Source organism: Carassius gibelio, chromosome B22 (assembly GCF_023724105.1).
Source record: "Carassius gibelio isolate Cgi1373 ecotype wild population from Czech Republic chromosome B22, carGib1.2-hapl.c, whole genome shotgun sequence".
NCBI classification, from domain to species: Eukaryota; Metazoa; Chordata; class Actinopteri; order Cypriniformes; family Cyprinidae; genus Carassius; species Carassius gibelio.
Window position 1 is genome coordinate 42,452,005 of NC_068417.1, and position 17,500 is coordinate 42,469,504.

Below are 17,500 nucleotides of genomic sequence, written 5' to 3' on the forward strand. Positions count from 1 at the left end.
AGTATATAATAATTTTGCCAAAAAATAGAGTAAATGCCCGATCTCTGAATATTTGCAGGTTTGGGCCTGGTTAGTACATGGATGGGAGACTGCCTGGGAATACCAAGTGCTTTAATCTTTTTGGAAAATTTCACGAATTATATAATAATCTTTCATTTAAAAAAAAAAAAAAAAAAAGAGTCAATGCCCGATCTCTGAATCTTAGCAGGTTTAGGTCTGGTTAGTACTTTGATGAGAGACTGCCTAGGAATACCAGGTGCTTTAAGCTTTTGGGTTTTCTTTCCTACTTAAATAATGTACTGGCGATAAGATTGGCTGGTCTTTAAATAGCCCTCTCTTTGCAGCAGACTTCGCTTACGGCCATACCAACCTGGCTATGCCGGATCTCGTCTGATCTCGGAAGCTAAGCAGGTTTGGGCCTGGTTAGTACTTGGATGGGAGACCGCCTGGGAATACCAGGTGCTGTAAGCTTTTTGGACATTTTTCACTTAGTATATAATAATTTTGCCAAAAAATAGAGTCAATGCCTGATCTCTGAATATTAGCAGGTTTGGGCCTGGTTAGTACATGGATGGGAGACTGCCTGGGAATACCAGGTGCTGTAAGCTTTTTGGACATTTTTCACTTAGTATATAATAATTTTGCCAAAAAATAGAGTCAATGCCCGATCTCTGAATATTAGCAGGTTTGGGCCTGCTTAGTACATGGATAGGAGACTGCCTGGGAATACCAGGTGTTTTAATCTTTTTGGAAAAGTTCACGAATTATATAATAATCTTTCATAAAAAAAAAAAAAAAGAGTCAATGCCCGATCTCTGAATCTTAGCAGGTTTAGGTCTGATTAGTACTTTGATGAGAGACTGCCTAGGAATACCAGGTGCTTTAAGCTTTTGGGTTTTCATTCCTACTTATATAATGTACTGGCGATAAGATTGGCTGATCTTTAAATAGCCCTCTCTTTGCAGCAGACTTCGCTTACGGCCATACCATCCTGGCTATGCCCGATCTCGTCTGATCTCGGAAGCTAAGCAGGTTTGGGCCTGGTTAGTACTTGGATGGGAGACCGCCTGGGAATACCAGGTGCTGTAAGCTTTTTGGAAATTTTTCACTTAGTATATAATAATTTTGCCAAAAAATAGAGTCAATGCCAATCTCTGAATATTAGCAGGTTTGGGCCTGGTTAGTACATGGATGGGAGACTGCCTGGGAATACCAGGTGCTGTAAGCTTTTTGGACATTTTTCACTTAGTTTATAATAATTTTGCCAAAAAATAGAGTCAATGCCCGATCTCTGAATATTTGCAGGTTTGGGCCTGGTTAGTACATGGATGGGAGACTGCCTGGGAATACCAGGTGCTTTAATCTTTTTGGAAAATTTCACGAATTATATAATAATCTTTCATTTAAAAAAAAAAAAAAGAGTCAATGCCCGATCTCTGAATCTTAGCAGGTTTAGGTCTGGTTAGTACTTTGATGAGAGACTGCCTAGGAATACCAGGTGCTTTAAGCTTTTGGGTTTTCTTTCCTACTTAAATAATGTACTGGCGATAAGATTGGCTGGTCTTTAAATAGCCCTCTCTTTGCAGCAGACTTCGCTTACGGCCATACCAACCTGGCTATGCCGGATCTCGTCTGATCTCGGAAGCTAAGCAGGTTTGGGCCTGGTTAGTACTTGGATGGGAGACCGCCTGGGAATACCAGGTGCTGTAAGCTTTTTGGACATTTTTCACTTAGTATATAATAATTTTGCCAAAAAATAGAGTCAATGCCTGATCTCTGAATATTAGCAGGTTTGGGCCTGCTTAGTACATGGATAGGAGACTGCCTGGGAATACCAGGTGTTTTAATCTTTTTGGAAAAGTTCACGAATTATATAATAATCTTTCATAAAAAAAAAAAAAGAGTCAATGCCCGATCTCTGAATCTTAGCAGGTTTAGGTCTGATTAGTACTTTGATGAGAGACTGCCTAGGAATACCAGGTGCTTTAAGCTTTTGGGTTTTCATTCCTACTTATATAATGTACTGGCGATAAGATTGGCTGATCTTTAAATAGCCCTCTCTTTGCAGCAGACTTCGCTTACGGCCATACCATCCTGGCTATGCCCGATCTCGTCTGATCTCGGAAGCTAAGCAGGTTTGGGCCTGGTTAGTACTTGGATGGGAGACCGCCTGGGAATACCAGGTGCTGTAAGCTTTTTGGAAATTTTTCACTTAGTATATAATAATTTTGCCAAAAAATAGAGTCAATGCCAATCTCTGAATATTAGCAGGTTTGGGCCTGGTTAGTACATGGATGGGAGACTGCCTGGGAATACCAGGTGCTGTAAGCTTTTGGGTTTTCTTTCCTACTTATATAATGTACTGGCGATAAGATTGGCTGTTCTTTAAATAGCCCTCTCTTCAATCAATCAATCAATCACCTTTATTTATATAGTGCTTTAAACAAAATACATTGCGTCAAAGCACTGAACAACATTCATTTGGAAAACAGTGTCTCAATAATGCAAAATGATAGTTAAAGGCAGTTCATCATTGAATTCAGCTATGTCATCTCTGTTCAGTTGAAATAGTGTCTGTTTTTATTTGCAATCAAGTCAATGATATCGCTGTAGATGAAGTGACCCCAACTAAGCAAGCCAGAGGCGACAGCGGCAAGGAACCGAAACTCCATCGGTGACAGAATGGAGAAAAAAACCTTGGGAGAAACCAGGCTCAGTTGGGGGGTCAGTTCTCCTCTGACCAGACGAAAACCAGTAGTTCAATTCCAGGCTGCAGCAAAGTCAGATTGTGCAGAAGAATCATCTGTTTCCTGTGGTCTTGTCCTGGTGCTCCTCTGAGACAAGGTCTTTACAGGGGATCTGTATCTGGGGCTCTAGTTGTCCTGGTCTCCGCTGTCTTTCAGGGCAGTAGAGGTCCTTTCTAGGTGCTTTTTGGACATTTTTCACTTAGTATATAATAATTTTGCCAAAAAATAGAGTCAGTGCCTGATCTCTGAATATTAGCAGGTTTGGGCCTGTTTAGTACATGGATGGGAGACTGCCTGGGAATATACTGCCTTTAATTATAATTTTGCATTATTGAGACACTGTTTTCCTAATGAATGTTGTTCAGTGCTTTGACGCAATGTATTTTGTTTAAAGCACTATATAAATAAAGGTGATTGATTGATTGATTGAATACCAGGTGCTGTAAGCTTTTTGGACATTTTTCACTTAGTATATAATAATTTTGCCAAAAAAAAGTCAATGCCCGATCTCTGAATATTTGCAGGTTTGGGCCTGGTTAGTACATGGATGGGAGACAGCCTGGGAATACCAGGTGCTTTAATCTTTTTGGAAAATTTCACGAATTATATAATAATCTTTCATTAAAAAAAAAAAGAGTCAATGCCCGATCTCTGAATCTTAGCAGGTTTAGGTCTGGTTAGTACTTTGATGAGAGACTGCCTAGGAATACCAGGTGCTTTAAGCTTTTGGGCTTTCTTTCCTACTTATATAATGTACTGGCGATAAGATTGGCTGGTCTTTAAATAGCCCTCTCTTTGCAACAGACTTCGCTTACGGCCATACCAACCTGGCTATGCCCGATCTCGTCCGATCTCGGAAGCTAAGCAGGTTTGGGCCTGGTTAGTACTTTGATGGGAGACCGCCTGGGAATACCAGGTGCTGTAAACTTTTTGGACATTTTTCACTTAGTTTATAATAATTTTGCCAAAAAATAGAGTCAATGCCCGATCTCTGAATCTTAGCAGGTTTAGGTCTGGTTAGTACTTTGATGAGAGACTGCCTAGGAATACCAGGTGCTTTAAGCTTTTGGGTTTTCTTTCCTACTTAAATAATGTACTGGGGATAAGATTGGCTGGTCTTTAAATAGCCCTCTCTTTGCAGCAGACATCGCTTACGGCCATACCAACCTGGCTATGCCGGATCTCGTCTGATCTCGGAAGCTAAGCAGGTTTGGGCCTGGTTAGTACTTGGATGGGAGACCGCCTGGGAATACCAGGTGCTGTAAGCTTTTTGGACATTTTTCACTTAGTATATAATAATTTTGCCAAAAAATAGAGTCAATGCCTGATCTCTGAATATTAGCAGGTTTGGGCCTGCTTAGTACATGGATAGGAGACTGCCTGGGAATACCAGGTGTTTTAATCTTTTTGGAAAAGTTCACGAATTATATAATAATCTTTCATAAAAAAAAAAAAAGAGTCAATGCCCGATCTCTGAATCTTAGCAGGTTTAGGTCTGATTAGTACTTTGATGAGAGACTGCCTAGGAATACCAGGTGCTTTAAGCTTTTGGGTTTTCATTCCTACTTATATAATGTACTGGCGATAAGATTGGCTGGTCTTTAAATAGCCCTCTCTTTGCAGCAGACTTCGCTTACGGCCATACCATCCTGGCTATGCCTGATCTCGTCTGATCTCGGAAGCTAAGCAGGTTTGGGCCTGGTTAGTACTTGGATGGGAGACCGCCTGGGAATACCAGGTGCTGTAAGCTTTTTGGAAATTTTTCACTTAGTATATAATAATTTTGCCAAAAAATAGAGTCAATGCCAATCTCTGAATATTAGCAGGTTTGGGCCTGGTTAGTACATGGATGGGAGACTGCCTGGGAATACCAGGTGCTGTAAGCTTTTTGGACATTTTTCACTTAGTATATAATAATTTTGCCAAAAAATAGAGTCAATGCCCGATCTCTGAATATTTGCAGGTTTGGGCCTGGTTAGTACATGGATGGGAGACTGCCTGGGAATACCAGGTGCTTTAATCTTTTTGGAAAATTTCACGAATTATATAATAATCTTTCATTTAAAAAAAAAAAAAAAAAAAAAAAAAAAGAGTCAATGCCCGATCTCTGAATCTTAGCAGGTTTAGGTCTGGTTAGTACTTTGATGAGAGACTGCCTGGGAATACCAGGTGCTTTAAGCTTTTGGGTTTTCTTTCCTACTTATATAATGTACTGGCGATAAGATTGGCTGGTCTTTAAATAGCCCTCTCTTTGCAGCAGACTTTGCTTACGGCCATACCATCCTGGCTATGCCTGATCTCGTCTGATCTCGGAAGCTAAGCAGGTTTGGGCCTGGTTAGTACTTGGATGGGAGACCGCCTGGGAATACCAGGTGCTGTAAGCTTTTTGGACATTTTTCACTTAGTATATAATAATTTTGCCAAAAAATAGAGTCAATGCCTGATCTCTGAATATTAGCAGGTTTGGGCCTGCTTAGTACATGGATAGGAGACTGCCTGGGAATACCAGGTGTTTTAATCTTTTTGGAAAAGTTCACGAATTATATAATAATCTTTCATAAAAAAAAAAAAAATAGAGTCAATGCCCGATCTCTGAATATTTGCAGGTTTGGGCCTGGTTAGTACATGGATGGGAGACTGCCTGGGAATACCAGGTGCTTTAATCTTTTTGGAAAATTTCACGAATTATATAATAATCTTTCATTAAAAAAAAAAAAAAAAAAAAAAAAAGAGTCAATGCCCGATCTCTGAATCTTAGCAGGTTTAGGTCTGGTTAGTACTTGTATGAGAGACTGCCTAGGAATACCAGGTGCTTTAAGCTTTTGGGTTTTCTTTCCTACTTATATAATGTACTGGCGATAAGATTGGCTGTTCTTTAAATAGCCCTCTCTTCAATCAATCAATCAATCACCTTTATTTATATAGTGCTTTAAACAAAATACATTGCGTCAAAGCACTGAACAACATTCATTTGGAAAACAGTGTCTCAATAATGCAAAATGATAGTTAAAGGCAGTTCATCATTGAATTCAGCTATGTCATCTCTGTTCAGTTGAAATAGTGTCTGTTTTTATTTGCAATCAAGTCAATGATATCGCTGTAGATGAAGTGACCCCAACTAAGCAAGCCAGAGGCGACAGCGGCAAGGAACCGAAACTCCATCGGTGACAGAATGGAGAAAAAAACCTTGGGAGAAACCAGGCTCAGTTGGGGGGTCAGTTCTCCTCTGACCAGACGAAAACCAGTAGTTCAATTCCAGGCTGCAGCAAAGTCAGATTGTGCAGAAGAATCATCTGTTTCCTGTGGTCTTGTCCTGGTGCTCCTCTGAGACAAGGTCTTTACAGGGGATCTGTATCTGGGGCTCTAGTTGTCCTGGTCTCCGCTGTCTTTCAGGGCAGTAGAGGTCCTTTCTAGGTGCTTTTTGGACATTTTTCACTTAGTATATAATAATTTTGCCAAAAAATAGAGTCAGTGCCTGATCTCTGAATATTAGCAGGTTTGGGCCTGTTTAGTACATGGATGGGAGACTGCCTGGGAATATACTGCCTTTAATTATAATTTTGCATTATTGAGACACTGTTTTCCTAATGAATGTTGTTCAGTGCTTTGACGCAATGTATTTTGTTTAAAGCACTATATAAATAAAGGTGATTGATTGATTGATTGAATACCAGGTGCTGTAAGCTTTTTGGACATTTTTCACTTAGTATATAATAATTTTGCCAAAAAAAAGTCAATGCCCGATCTCTGAATATTTGCAGGTTTGGGCCTGGTTAGTACATGGATGGGAGACAGCCTGGGAATACCAGGTGCTTTAATCTTTTTGGAAAATTTCACGAATTATATAATAATCTTTCATTAAAAAAAAAAAAGAGTCAATGCCCGATCTCTGAATCTTAGCAGGTTTAGGTCTGGTTAGTACTTTGATGAGAGACTGCCTAGGAATACCAGGTGCTTTAAGCTTTTGGGCTTTCTTTCCTACTTATATAATGTACTGGCGATAAGATTGGCTGGTCTTTAAATAGCCCTCTCTTTGCAACAGACTTCGCTTACGGCCATACCAACCTGGCTATGCCCGATCTCGTCCGATCTCGGAAGCTAAGCAGGTTTGGGCCTGGTTAGTACTTTGATGGGAGACCGCCTGGGAATACCAGGTGCTGTAAACTTTTTGGACATTTTTCACTTAGTTTATAATAATTTTGCCAAAAAATAGAGTCAATGCCCGATCTCTGAATCTTAGCAGGTTTAGGTCTGGTTAGTACTTTGATGAGAGACTGCCTAGGAATACCAGGTGCTTTAAGCTTTTGGGTTTTCTTTACTACTTATATAATGTACTGGCGATAAGATTGGCTGTTCTTTAAATAGCCCTCTCTTTGCAGCAGACTTCGCTTACGGCCATACCAACCTGGCTATGCCCGATCTCGTCTGATCTCGGAAGCTAAGCAGGTTTGGGCCTGGTTAGTACTTGGATGGGAGATCGCCTGGGAATACCAGGTGCTGTAAGCTTTTTGGACATTTTTCACTTAGTATATAATAATTTTGCCAAAAAATAGAGTCAATGCCCGATCTCTGAATCTTAGCAGGTTTAGGTCTGGTTAGTACTTTGATGAGAGACTGCCTGGGAATACCAGGTGCTTTAAGCTTTTGGGTTTTCTTTCCTACTTATATAATGTACTGGCGATAAGATCGGCTGGTCTTTAAATAGCCCTCTCTTTGCAGCAGACTTCGCTTACGGCCATACCAACCTGGCTATGCCCAATCTCGTCTGATCTCGGAAGCTAAGCAGGTTTGGTCCTGGTTAGTACTTGGATGGGAGACCGCCTGGGAATACCAGGTGCTGTAAGCTTTTTGGACATTTTTCACTTAGTATATAACAATTTTGCCAAAAAATAGAGTCAATGCCTGATCTCTGAATATTAGCAGGTTTGGGCCTGCTTAGTACATGGATGGGAGACTGCCTGGGAATACCAGGTGTTTTAATCTTTTTGGAAAATTTCACAAATTATATAATAATCTTTCATAAAAAAAAAAAAAAGAGTCAATGCCCGATCTCTGAATCTTAGCAGGTTTAGGTCTGATTAGTACTTTGATGAGAGACTGCCTAGGAATACCAGGTGCTTTAAGCTTTTGGGTTTTCATTCCTACTTATATAATGTACTGGCGATAAGATTGGCTGGTCTTTAAATAGCCCTCTCTTTGCAGCAGACTTCGCTTACGGCCATACCATCCTGGCTATGCCTGATCTCGTCTGATCTCGGAAGCTAAGCAGGTTTGGGCCTGGTTAGTACTTGGATGGGAGACCGCCTGGGAATACCAGGTGCTGTAAGCTTTTTGGAAATTTTTCACTTAGTATATAATAATTTTGCCAAAAAATAGAGTCAATGCCAATCTCTGAATATTAGCAGGTTTGGGCCTGGTTAGTACATGGATGGGAGACTGCCTGGGAATACCAGGTGCTGTAAGCTTTTTGGACATTTTTCACTTAGTATATAATAATTTTGCCAAAAAATAGAGTAAATGCCCGATCTCTGAATATTTGCAGGTTTGGGCCTGGTTAGTACATGGATGGGAGACTGCCTGGGAATACCAAGTGCTTTAATCTTTTTGGAAAATTTCACGAATTATATAATAATCTTTCATTTAAAAAAAAAAAAAAAAAAAGAGTCAATGCCCGATCTCTGAATCTTAGCAGGTTTAGGTCTGGTTAGTACTTTGATGAGAGACTGCCTAGGAATACCAGGTGCTTTAAGCTTTTGGGTTTTCTTTCCTACTTAAATAATGTACTGGCGATAAGATTGGCTGGTCTTTAAATAGCCCTCTCTTTGCAGCAGACTTCGCTTACGGCCATACCAACCTGGCTATGCCGGATCTCGTCTGATCTCGGAAGCTAAGCAGGTTTGGGCCTGGTTAGTACTTGGATGGGAGACCGCCTGGGAATACCAGGTGCTGTAAGCTTTTTGGACATTTTTCACTTAGTATATAATAATTTTGCCAAAAAATAGAGTCAATGCCTGATCTCTGAATATTAGCAGGTTTGGGCCTGGTTAGTACATGGATGGGAGACTGCCTGGGAATACCAGGTGCTGTAAGCTTTTTGGACATTTTTCACTTAGTATATAATAATTTTGCCAAAAAATAGAGTCAATGCCCGATCTCTGAATATTAGCAGGTTTGGGCCTGCTTAGTACATGGATAGGAGACTGCCTGGGAATACCAGGTGTTTTAATCTTTTTGGAAAAGTTCACGAATTATATAATAATCTTTCATAAAAAAAAAAAAAAAGAGTCAATGCCCGATCTCTGAATCTTAGCAGGTTTAGGTCTGATTAGTACTTTGATGAGAGACTGCCTAGGAATACCAGGTGCTTTAAGCTTTTGGGTTTTCATTCCTACTTATATAATGTACTGGCGATAAGATTGGCTGATCTTTAAATAGCCCTCTCTTTGCAGCAGACTTCGCTTACGGCCATACCATCCTGGCTATGCCCGATCTCGTCTGATCTCGGAAGCTAAGCAGGTTTGGGCCTGGTTAGTACTTGGATGGGAGACCGCCTGGGAATACCAGGTGCTGTAAGCTTTTTGGAAATTTTTCACTTAGTATATAATAATTTTGCCAAAAAATAGAGTCAATGCCAATCTCTGAATATTAGCAGGTTTGGGCCTGGTTAGTACATGGATGGGAGACTGCCTGGGAATACCAGGTGCTGTAAGCTTTTTGGACATTTTTCACTTAGTTTATAATAATTTTGCCAAAAAATAGAGTCAATGCCCGATCTCTGAATATTTGCAGGTTTGGGCCTGGTTAGTACATGGATGGGAGACTGCCTGGGAATACCAGGTGCTTTAATCTTTTTGGAAAATTTCACGAATTATATAATAATCTTTCATTTAAAAAAAAAAAAAAGAGTCAATGCCCGATCTCTGAATCTTAGCAGGTTTAGGTCTGGTTAGTACTTTGATGAGAGACTGCCTAGGAATACCAGGTGCTTTAAGCTTTTGGGTTTTCTTTCCTACTTAAATAATGTACTGGCGATAAGATTGGCTGGTCTTTAAATAGCCCTCTCTTTGCAGCAGACTTCGCTTACGGCCATACCAACCTGGCTATGCCGGATCTCGTCTGATCTCGGAAGCTAAGCAGGTTTGGGCCTGGTTAGTACTTGGATGGGAGACCGCCTGGGAATACCAGGTGCTGTAAGCTTTTTGGACATTTTTCACTTAGTATATAATAATTTTGCCAAAAAATAGAGTCAATGCCTGATCTCTGAATATTAGCAGGTTTGGGCCTGCTTAGTACATGGATAGGAGACTGCCTGGGAATACCAGGTGTTTTAATCTTTTTGGAAAAGTTCACGAATTATATAATAATCTTTCATAAAAAAAAAAAAAGAGTCAATGCCCGATCTCTGAATCTTAGCAGGTTTAGGTCTGATTAGTACTTTGATGAGAGACTGCCTAGGAATACCAGGTGCTTTAAGCTTTTGGGTTTTCATTCCTACTTATATAATGTACTGGCGATAAGATTGGCTGATCTTTAAATAGCCCTCTCTTTGCAGCAGACTTCGCTTACGGCCATACCATCCTGGCTATGCCCGATCTCGTCTGATCTCGGAAGCTAAGCAGGTTTGGGCCTGGTTAGTACTTGGATGGGAGACCGCCTGGGAATACCAGGTGCTGTAAGCTTTTTGGAAATTTTTCACTTAGTATATAATAATTTTGCCAAAAAATAGAGTCAATGCCAATCTCTGAATATTAGCAGGTTTGGGCCTGGTTAGTACATGGATGGGAGACTGCCTGGGAATACCAGGTGCTGTAAGCTTTTGGGTTTTCTTTCCTACTTATATAATGTACTGGCGATAAGATTGGCTGTTCTTTAAATAGCCCTCTCTTCAATCAATCAATCAATCACCTTTATTTATATAGTGCTTTAAACAAAATACATTGCGTCAAAGCACTGAACAACATTCATTTGGAAAACAGTGTCTCAATAATGCAAAATGATAGTTAAAGGCAGTTCATCATTGAATTCAGCTATGTCATCTCTGTTCAGTTGAAATAGTGTCTGTTTTTATTTGCAATCAAGTCAATGATATCGCTGTAGATGAAGTGACCCCAACTAAGCAAGCCAGAGGCGACAGCGGCAAGGAACCGAAACTCCATCGGTGACAGAATGGAGAAAAAAACCTTGGGAGAAACCAGGCTCAGTTGGGGGGTCAGTTCTCCTCTGACCAGACGAAAACCAGTAGTTCAATTCCAGGCTGCAGCAAAGTCAGATTGTGCAGAAGAATCATCTGTTTCCTGTGGTCTTGTCCTGGTGCTCCTCTGAGACAAGGTCTTTACAGGGGATCTGTATCTGGGGCTCTAGTTGTCCTGGTCTCCGCTGTCTTTCAGGGCAGTAGAGGTCCTTTCTAGGTGCTTTTTGGACATTTTTCACTTAGTATATAATAATTTTGCCAAAAAATAGAGTCAGTGCCTGATCTCTGAATATTAGCAGGTTTGGGCCTGTTTAGTACATGGATGGGAGACTGCCTGGGAATATACTGCCTTTAATTATAATTTTGCATTATTGAGACACTGTTTTCCTAATGAATGTTGTTCAGTGCTTTGACGCAATGTATTTTGTTTAAAGCACTATATAAATAAAGGTGATTGATTGATTGATTGAATACCAGGTGCTGTAAGCTTTTTGGACATTTTTCACTTAGTATATAATAATTTTGCCAAAAAAAAGTCAATGCCCGATCTCTGAATATTTGCAGGTTTGGGCCTGGTTAGTACATGGATGGGAGACAGCCTGGGAATACCAGGTGCTTTAATCTTTTTGGAAAATTTCACGAATTATATAATAATCTTTCATTAAAAAAAAAAAGAGTCAATGCCCGATCTCTGAATCTTAGCAGGTTTAGGTCTGGTTAGTACTTTGATGAGAGACTGCCTAGGAATACCAGGTGCTTTAAGCTTTTGGGCTTTCTTTCCTACTTATATAATGTACTGGCGATAAGATTGGCTGGTCTTTAAATAGCCCTCTCTTTGCAACAGACTTCGCTTACGGCCATACCAACCTGGCTATGCCCGATCTCGTCCGATCTCGGAAGCTAAGCAGGTTTGGGCCTGGTTAGTACTTTGATGGGAGACCGCCTGGGAATACCAGGTGCTGTAAACTTTTTGGACATTTTTCACTTAGTTTATAATAATTTTGCCAAAAAATAGAGTCAATGCCCGATCTCTGAATCTTAGCAGGTTTAGGTCTGGTTAGTACTTTGATGAGAGACTGCCTAGGAATACCAGGTGCTTTAAGCTTTTGGGTTTTCTTTCCTACTTAAATAATGTACTGGGGATAAGATTGGCTGGTCTTTAAATAGCCCTCTCTTTGCAGCAGACATCGCTTACGGCCATACCAACCTGGCTATGCCGGATCTCGTCTGATCTCGGAAGCTAAGCAGGTTTGGGCCTGGTTAGTACTTGGATGGGAGACCGCCTGGGAATACCAGGTGCTGTAAGCTTTTTGGACATTTTTCACTTAGTATATAATAATTTTGCCAAAAAATAGAGTCAATGCCTGATCTCTGAATATTAGCAGGTTTGGGCCTGCTTAGTACATGGATAGGAGACTGCCTGGGAATACCAGGTGTTTTAATCTTTTTGGAAAAGTTCACGAATTATATAATAATCTTTCATAAAAAAAAAAAAAGAGTCAATGCCCGATCTCTGAATCTTAGCAGGTTTAGGTCTGATTAGTACTTTGATGAGAGACTGCCTAGGAATACCAGGTGCTTTAAGCTTTTGGGTTTTCATTCCTACTTATATAATGTACTGGCGATAAGATTGGCTGGTCTTTAAATAGCCCTCTCTTTGCAGCAGACTTCGCTTACGGCCATACCATCCTGGCTATGCCTGATCTCGTCTGATCTCGGAAGCTAAGCAGGTTTGGGCCTGGTTAGTACTTGGATGGGAGACCGCCTGGGAATACCAGGTGCTGTAAGCTTTTTGGAAATTTTTCACTTAGTATATAATAATTTTGCCAAAAAATAGAGTCAATGCCAATCTCTGAATATTAGCAGGTTTGGGCCTGGTTAGTACATGGATGGGAGACTGCCTGGGAATACCAGGTGCTGTAAGCTTTTTGGACATTTTTCACTTAGTATATAATAATTTTGCCAAAAAATAGAGTCAATGCCCGATCTCTGAATATTTGCAGGTTTGGGCCTGGTTAGTACATGGATGGGAGACTGCCTGGGAATACCAGGTGCTTTAATCTTTTTGGAAAATTTCACGAATTATATAATAATCTTTCATTTAAAAAAAAAAAAAAAAAAAAAAAAAAAGAGTCAATGCCCGATCTCTGAATCTTAGCAGGTTTAGGTCTGGTTAGTACTTTGATGAGAGACTGCCTGGGAATACCAGGTGCTTTAAGCTTTTGGGTTTTCTTTCCTACTTATATAATGTACTGGCGATAAGATTGGCTGGTCTTTAAATAGCCCTCTCTTTGCAGCAGACTTTGCTTACGGCCATACCATCCTGGCTATGCCTGATCTCGTCTGATCTCGGAAGCTAAGCAGGTTTGGGCCTGGTTAGTACTTGGATGGGAGACCGCCTGGGAATACCAGGTGCTGTAAGCTTTTTGGACATTTTTCACTTAGTATATAATAATTTTGCCAAAAAATAGAGTCAATGCCTGATCTCTGAATATTAGCAGGTTTGGGCCTGCTTAGTACATGGATAGGAGACTGCCTGGGAATACCAGGTGTTTTAATCTTTTTGGAAAAGTTCACGAATTATATAATAATCTTTCATAAAAAAAAAAAAAATAGAGTCAATGCCCGATCTCTGAATATTTGCAGGTTTGGGCCTGGTTAGTACATGGATGGGAGACTGCCTGGGAATACCAGGTGCTTTAATCTTTTTGGAAAATTTCACGAATTATATAATAATCTTTCATTAAAAAAAAAAAAAAAAAAAAAAAAAAGAGTCAATGCCCGATCTCTGAATCTTAGCAGGTTTAGGTCTGGTTAGTACTTGTATGAGAGACTGCCTAGGAATACCAGGTGCTTTAAGCTTTTGGGTTTTCTTTCCTACTTATATAATGTACTGGCGATAAGATTGGCTGTTCTTTAAATAGCCCTCTCTTCAATCAATCAATCAATCACCTTTATTTATATAGTGCTTTAAACAAAATACATTGCGTCAAAGCACTGAACAACATTCATTTGGAAAACAGTGTCTCAATAATGCAAAATGATAGTTAAAGGCAGTTCATCATTGAATTCAGCTATGTCATCTCTGTTCAGTTGAAATAGTGTCTGTTTTTATTTGCAATCAAGTCAATGATATCGCTGTAGATGAAGTGACCCCAACTAAGCAAGCCAGAGGCGACAGCGGCAAGGAACCGAAACTCCATCGGTGACAGAATGGAGAAAAAAACCTTGGGAGAAACCAGGCTCAGTTGGGGGGTCAGTTCTCCTCTGACCAGACGAAAACCAGTAGTTCAATTCCAGGCTGCAGCAAAGTCAGATTGTGCAGAAGAATCATCTGTTTCCTGTGGTCTTGTCCTGGTGCTCCTCTGAGACAAGGTCTTTACAGGGGATCTGTATCTGGGGCTCTAGTTGTCCTGGTCTCCGCTGTCTTTCAGGGCAGTAGAGGTCCTTTCTAGGTGCTTTTTGGACATTTTTCACTTAGTATATAATAATTTTGCCAAAAAATAGAGTCAGTGCCTGATCTCTGAATATTAGCAGGTTTGGGCCTGTTTAGTACATGGATGGGAGACTGCCTGGGAATATACTGCCTTTAATTATAATTTTGCATTATTGAGACACTGTTTTCCTAATGAATGTTGTTCAGTGCTTTGACGCAATGTATTTTGTTTAAAGCACTATATAAATAAAGGTGATTGATTGATTGATTGAATACCAGGTGCTGTAAGCTTTTTGGACATTTTTCACTTAGTATATAATAATTTTGCCAAAAAAAAGTCAATGCCCGATCTCTGAATATTTGCAGGTTTGGGCCTGGTTAGTACATGGATGGGAGACAGCCTGGGAATACCAGGTGCTTTAATCTTTTTGGAAAATTTCACGAATTATATAATAATCTTTCATTAAAAAAAAAAAAGAGTCAATGCCCGATCTCTGAATCTTAGCAGGTTTAGGTCTGGTTAGTACTTTGATGAGAGACTGCCTAGGAATACCAGGTGCTTTAAGCTTTTGGGCTTTCTTTCCTACTTATATAATGTACTGGCGATAAGATTGGCTGGTCTTTAAATAGCCCTCTCTTTGCAACAGACTTCGCTTACGGCCATACCAACCTGGCTATGCCCGATCTCGTCCGATCTCGGAAGCTAAGCAGGTTTGGGCCTGGTTAGTACTTTGATGGGAGACCGCCTGGGAATACCAGGTGCTGTAAACTTTTTGGACATTTTTCACTTAGTTTATAATAATTTTGCCAAAAAATAGAGTCAATGCCCGATCTCTGAATCTTAGCAGGTTTAGGTCTGGTTAGTACTTTGATGAGAGACTGCCTAGGAATACCAGGTGCTTTAAGCTTTTGGGTTTTCTTTACTACTTATATAATGTACTGGCGATAAGATTGGCTGTTCTTTAAATAGCCCTCTCTTTGCAGCAGACTTCGCTTACGGCCATACCAACCTGGCTATGCCCGATCTCGTCTGATCTCGGAAGCTAAGCAGGTTTGGGCCTGGTTAGTACTTGGATGGGAGATCGCCTGGGAATACCAGGTGCTGTAAGCTTTTTGGACATTTTTCACTTAGTATATAATAATTTTGCCAAAAAATAGAGTCAATGCCCGATCTCTGAATCTTAGCAGGTTTAGGTCTGGTTAGTACTTTGATGAGAGACTGCCTGGGAATACCAGGTGCTTTAAGCTTTTGGGTTTTCTTTCCTACTTATATAATGTACTGGCGATAAGATCGGCTGGTCTTTAAATAGCCCTCTCTTTGCAGCAGACTTCGCTTACGGCCATACCAACCTGGCTATGCCCAATCTCGTCTGATCTCGGAAGCTAAGCAGGTTTGGTCCTGGTTAGTACTTGGATGGGAGACCGCCTGGGAATACCAGGTGCTGTAAGCTTTTTGGACATTTTTCACTTAGTATATAATAATTTTGCCAAAAAATAGAGTCAATGCCTGATCTCTGAATATTAGCAGGTTTGGGCCTGCTTAGTACATGGATGGGAGACTGCCTGGGAATACCAGGTGTTTTAATCTTTTTGGAAAATTTCACAAATTATATAATAATCTTTCATAAAAAAAAAAAAAAAGAGTCAATGCCCGATCTCTGAATCTTAGCAGGTTTAGGTCTGATTAGTACTTTGATGAGAGACTGCCTAGGAATACCAGGTGCTTTAAGCTTTTGGGTTTTCATTCCTACTTATATAATGTACTGGCGATAAGATTGGCTGGTCTTTAAATAGCCCTCTCTTTGCAGCAGACTTCGCTTACGGCCATACCATCCTGGCTATGCCTGATCTCGTCTGATCTCGGAAGCTAAGCAGGTTTGGGCCTGGTTAGTACTTGGATGGGAGACCGCCTGGGAATACCAGGTGCTGTAAGCTTTTTGGAAATTTTTCACTTAGTATATAATAATTTTGCCAAAAAATAGAGTCAATGCCAATCTCTGAATATTAGCAGGTTTGGGCCTGGTTAGTACATGGATGGGAGACTGCCTGGGAATACCAGGTGCTGTAAGCTTTTTGGACATTTTTCACTTAGTATATAATAATTTTGCCAAAAAATAGAGTCAATGCCCGATCTCTGAATATTTGCAGGTTTGGGCCTGGTTAGTACATGGATGGGAGACTGCCTGGGAATACCAGGTGCTTTAATCTTTTTGGAAAATTTCACGAATTATATAATAATCTTTCATTTAAAAAAAAAAAAAAAAAAAAAAAAAAGAGTCAATGCCCGATCTCTGAATCTTAGCAGGTTTAGGTCTGGTTAGTACTTTGATGAGAGACTGCCTGGGAATACCAGGTGCTTTAAGCTTTTGGGTTTTCTTTCCTACTTATATAATGTACTGGCGATAAGATTGGCTGGTCTTTAAATAGCCCTCTCTTTGCAGCAGACTTTGCTTACGGCCATACCATCCTGGCTATGCCTGATCTCGTCTGATCTCGGAAGCTAAGCAGGTTTGGGCCTGGTTAGTACTTGGATGGGAGACCGCCTGGGAATACCAGGTGCTGTAAGCTTTTTGGACATTTTTCACTTAGTATATAATAATTTTGCCAAAAAATAGAGTCAATGCCTGATCTCTGAATATTAGCAGGTTTGGGCCTGCTTAGTACATGGATAGGAGACTGCCTGGGAATACCAGGTGTTTTAATCTTTTTGGAAAAGTTCACGAATTATATAATAATCTTTCATAAAAAAAAAAAAAATAGAGTCAATGCCCGATCTCTGAATATTTGCAGGTTTGGGCCTGGTTAGTACATGGATGGGAGACTGCCTGGGAATACCAGGTGCTTTAATCTTTTTGGAAAATTTCACGAATTATATAATAATCTTTCATTAAAAAAAAAAAAGAGTCAATGCCCGATCTCTGAATCTTAGCAGGTTTAGGTCTGGTTAGTACTTTGATGAGAGACTGCCTAGGAATACCAGGTGCTTTAAGCTTTTGGGCTTTCTTTCCTACTTATATAATGTACTGGCGATAAGATTGGCTGGTCTTTAAATAGCCCTCTCTTTGCAACAGACTTCGCTTACGGCCATACCAACCTGGCTATGCCCGATCTCGTCCGATCTCGGAA

General features: G+C 40.3%; 26 non-coding genes across 26 annotated transcripts in view; all 26 read left to right on the top strand.

Annotated features, from left to right (window-relative positions):
- Positions 1–352: 352 nt before the first annotated feature.
- Positions 353–471, top strand: LOC127999710 (5S ribosomal RNA). The gene has a single exon (XR_008172517.1). It is a non-coding gene; the product is annotated as a 5S ribosomal RNA (ribosomal RNA).
- A 502-nt stretch (positions 472–973) lies between these two features.
- LOC127996253 (5S ribosomal RNA) lies at positions 974–1,092 on the top strand. The gene has a single exon (XR_008169165.1). It is a non-coding gene; the product is annotated as a 5S ribosomal RNA (ribosomal RNA).
- Positions 1,093–1,594: 502 nt separating this feature from the next.
- On the top strand, positions 1,595–1,713 carry LOC127999711 (5S ribosomal RNA). The gene has a single exon (XR_008172518.1). It is a non-coding gene; the product is annotated as a 5S ribosomal RNA (ribosomal RNA).
- A 363-nt stretch (positions 1,714–2,076) lies between these two features.
- LOC127996254 (5S ribosomal RNA) lies at positions 2,077–2,195 on the top strand. Its single transcript, XR_008169166.1, has one exon. It is a non-coding gene; the product is annotated as a 5S ribosomal RNA (ribosomal RNA).
- Positions 2,196–3,556: 1,361 nt separating this feature from the next.
- On the top strand, positions 3,557–3,675 carry LOC127996529 (5S ribosomal RNA). The gene has a single exon (XR_008169432.1). It is a non-coding gene; the product is annotated as a 5S ribosomal RNA (ribosomal RNA).
- A 221-nt stretch (positions 3,676–3,896) lies between these two features.
- On the top strand, positions 3,897–4,015 carry LOC127999713 (5S ribosomal RNA). The gene has a single exon (XR_008172520.1). It is a non-coding gene; the product is annotated as a 5S ribosomal RNA (ribosomal RNA).
- Positions 4,016–4,378: 363 nt separating this feature from the next.
- LOC128000697 (5S ribosomal RNA) lies at positions 4,379–4,497 on the top strand. The gene has a single exon (XR_008173476.1). It is a non-coding gene; the product is annotated as a 5S ribosomal RNA (ribosomal RNA).
- A 515-nt stretch (positions 4,498–5,012) lies between these two features.
- LOC128000698 (5S ribosomal RNA) lies at positions 5,013–5,131 on the top strand. The gene has a single exon (XR_008173477.1). It is a non-coding gene; the product is annotated as a 5S ribosomal RNA (ribosomal RNA).
- A 1,663-nt stretch (positions 5,132–6,794) lies between these two features.
- On the top strand, positions 6,795–6,913 carry LOC127996530 (5S ribosomal RNA). Its single transcript, XR_008169433.1, has one exon. It is a non-coding gene; the product is annotated as a 5S ribosomal RNA (ribosomal RNA).
- A 221-nt stretch (positions 6,914–7,134) lies between these two features.
- Positions 7,135–7,253, top strand: LOC127995814 (5S ribosomal RNA). Its single transcript, XR_008168747.1, has one exon. It is a non-coding gene; the product is annotated as a 5S ribosomal RNA (ribosomal RNA).
- A 221-nt stretch (positions 7,254–7,474) lies between these two features.
- Positions 7,475–7,593, top strand: LOC128003726 (5S ribosomal RNA). The gene has a single exon (XR_008176445.1). It is a non-coding gene; the product is annotated as a 5S ribosomal RNA (ribosomal RNA).
- A 364-nt stretch (positions 7,594–7,957) lies between these two features.
- LOC128000699 (5S ribosomal RNA) lies at positions 7,958–8,076 on the top strand. The gene has a single exon (XR_008173478.1). It is a non-coding gene; the product is annotated as a 5S ribosomal RNA (ribosomal RNA).
- A 507-nt stretch (positions 8,077–8,583) lies between these two features.
- On the top strand, positions 8,584–8,702 carry LOC127999714 (5S ribosomal RNA). The gene has a single exon (XR_008172522.1). It is a non-coding gene; the product is annotated as a 5S ribosomal RNA (ribosomal RNA).
- Positions 8,703–9,204: 502 nt separating this feature from the next.
- Positions 9,205–9,323, top strand: LOC127996255 (5S ribosomal RNA). The gene has a single exon (XR_008169167.1). It is a non-coding gene; the product is annotated as a 5S ribosomal RNA (ribosomal RNA).
- Positions 9,324–9,825: 502 nt separating this feature from the next.
- LOC127999715 (5S ribosomal RNA) lies at positions 9,826–9,944 on the top strand. The gene has a single exon (XR_008172523.1). It is a non-coding gene; the product is annotated as a 5S ribosomal RNA (ribosomal RNA).
- Positions 9,945–10,307: 363 nt separating this feature from the next.
- On the top strand, positions 10,308–10,426 carry LOC127996256 (5S ribosomal RNA). The gene has a single exon (XR_008169168.1). It is a non-coding gene; the product is annotated as a 5S ribosomal RNA (ribosomal RNA).
- A 1,361-nt stretch (positions 10,427–11,787) lies between these two features.
- LOC127996531 (5S ribosomal RNA) lies at positions 11,788–11,906 on the top strand. The gene has a single exon (XR_008169434.1). It is a non-coding gene; the product is annotated as a 5S ribosomal RNA (ribosomal RNA).
- A 221-nt stretch (positions 11,907–12,127) lies between these two features.
- Positions 12,128–12,246, top strand: LOC127999716 (5S ribosomal RNA). The gene has a single exon (XR_008172524.1). It is a non-coding gene; the product is annotated as a 5S ribosomal RNA (ribosomal RNA).
- Positions 12,247–12,609: 363 nt separating this feature from the next.
- On the top strand, positions 12,610–12,728 carry LOC128000700 (5S ribosomal RNA). The gene has a single exon (XR_008173479.1). It is a non-coding gene; the product is annotated as a 5S ribosomal RNA (ribosomal RNA).
- Positions 12,729–13,243: 515 nt separating this feature from the next.
- Positions 13,244–13,362, top strand: LOC128000701 (5S ribosomal RNA). Its single transcript, XR_008173480.1, has one exon. It is a non-coding gene; the product is annotated as a 5S ribosomal RNA (ribosomal RNA).
- Positions 13,363–15,026: 1,664 nt separating this feature from the next.
- LOC127996533 (5S ribosomal RNA) lies at positions 15,027–15,145 on the top strand. Its single transcript, XR_008169435.1, has one exon. It is a non-coding gene; the product is annotated as a 5S ribosomal RNA (ribosomal RNA).
- Positions 15,146–15,366: 221 nt separating this feature from the next.
- On the top strand, positions 15,367–15,485 carry LOC127995815 (5S ribosomal RNA). Its single transcript, XR_008168748.1, has one exon. It is a non-coding gene; the product is annotated as a 5S ribosomal RNA (ribosomal RNA).
- Positions 15,486–15,706: 221 nt separating this feature from the next.
- On the top strand, positions 15,707–15,825 carry LOC128003727 (5S ribosomal RNA). The gene has a single exon (XR_008176446.1). It is a non-coding gene; the product is annotated as a 5S ribosomal RNA (ribosomal RNA).
- A 365-nt stretch (positions 15,826–16,190) lies between these two features.
- LOC128000702 (5S ribosomal RNA) lies at positions 16,191–16,309 on the top strand. Its single transcript, XR_008173481.1, has one exon. It is a non-coding gene; the product is annotated as a 5S ribosomal RNA (ribosomal RNA).
- Positions 16,310–16,823: 514 nt separating this feature from the next.
- Positions 16,824–16,942, top strand: LOC128000703 (5S ribosomal RNA). The gene has a single exon (XR_008173482.1). It is a non-coding gene; the product is annotated as a 5S ribosomal RNA (ribosomal RNA).
- A 508-nt stretch (positions 16,943–17,450) lies between these two features.
- LOC127996534 (5S ribosomal RNA) overlaps positions 17,451–17,500 on the top strand; it is a 119-nt gene continuing 69 nt past the window's right edge. Inside the window, exon 1 of the ribosomal RNA XR_008169436.1 lies at positions 17,451–17,500. This exon is cut by the window's right edge and continues 69 nt beyond it. This is a non-coding gene — a ribosomal RNA (5S ribosomal RNA).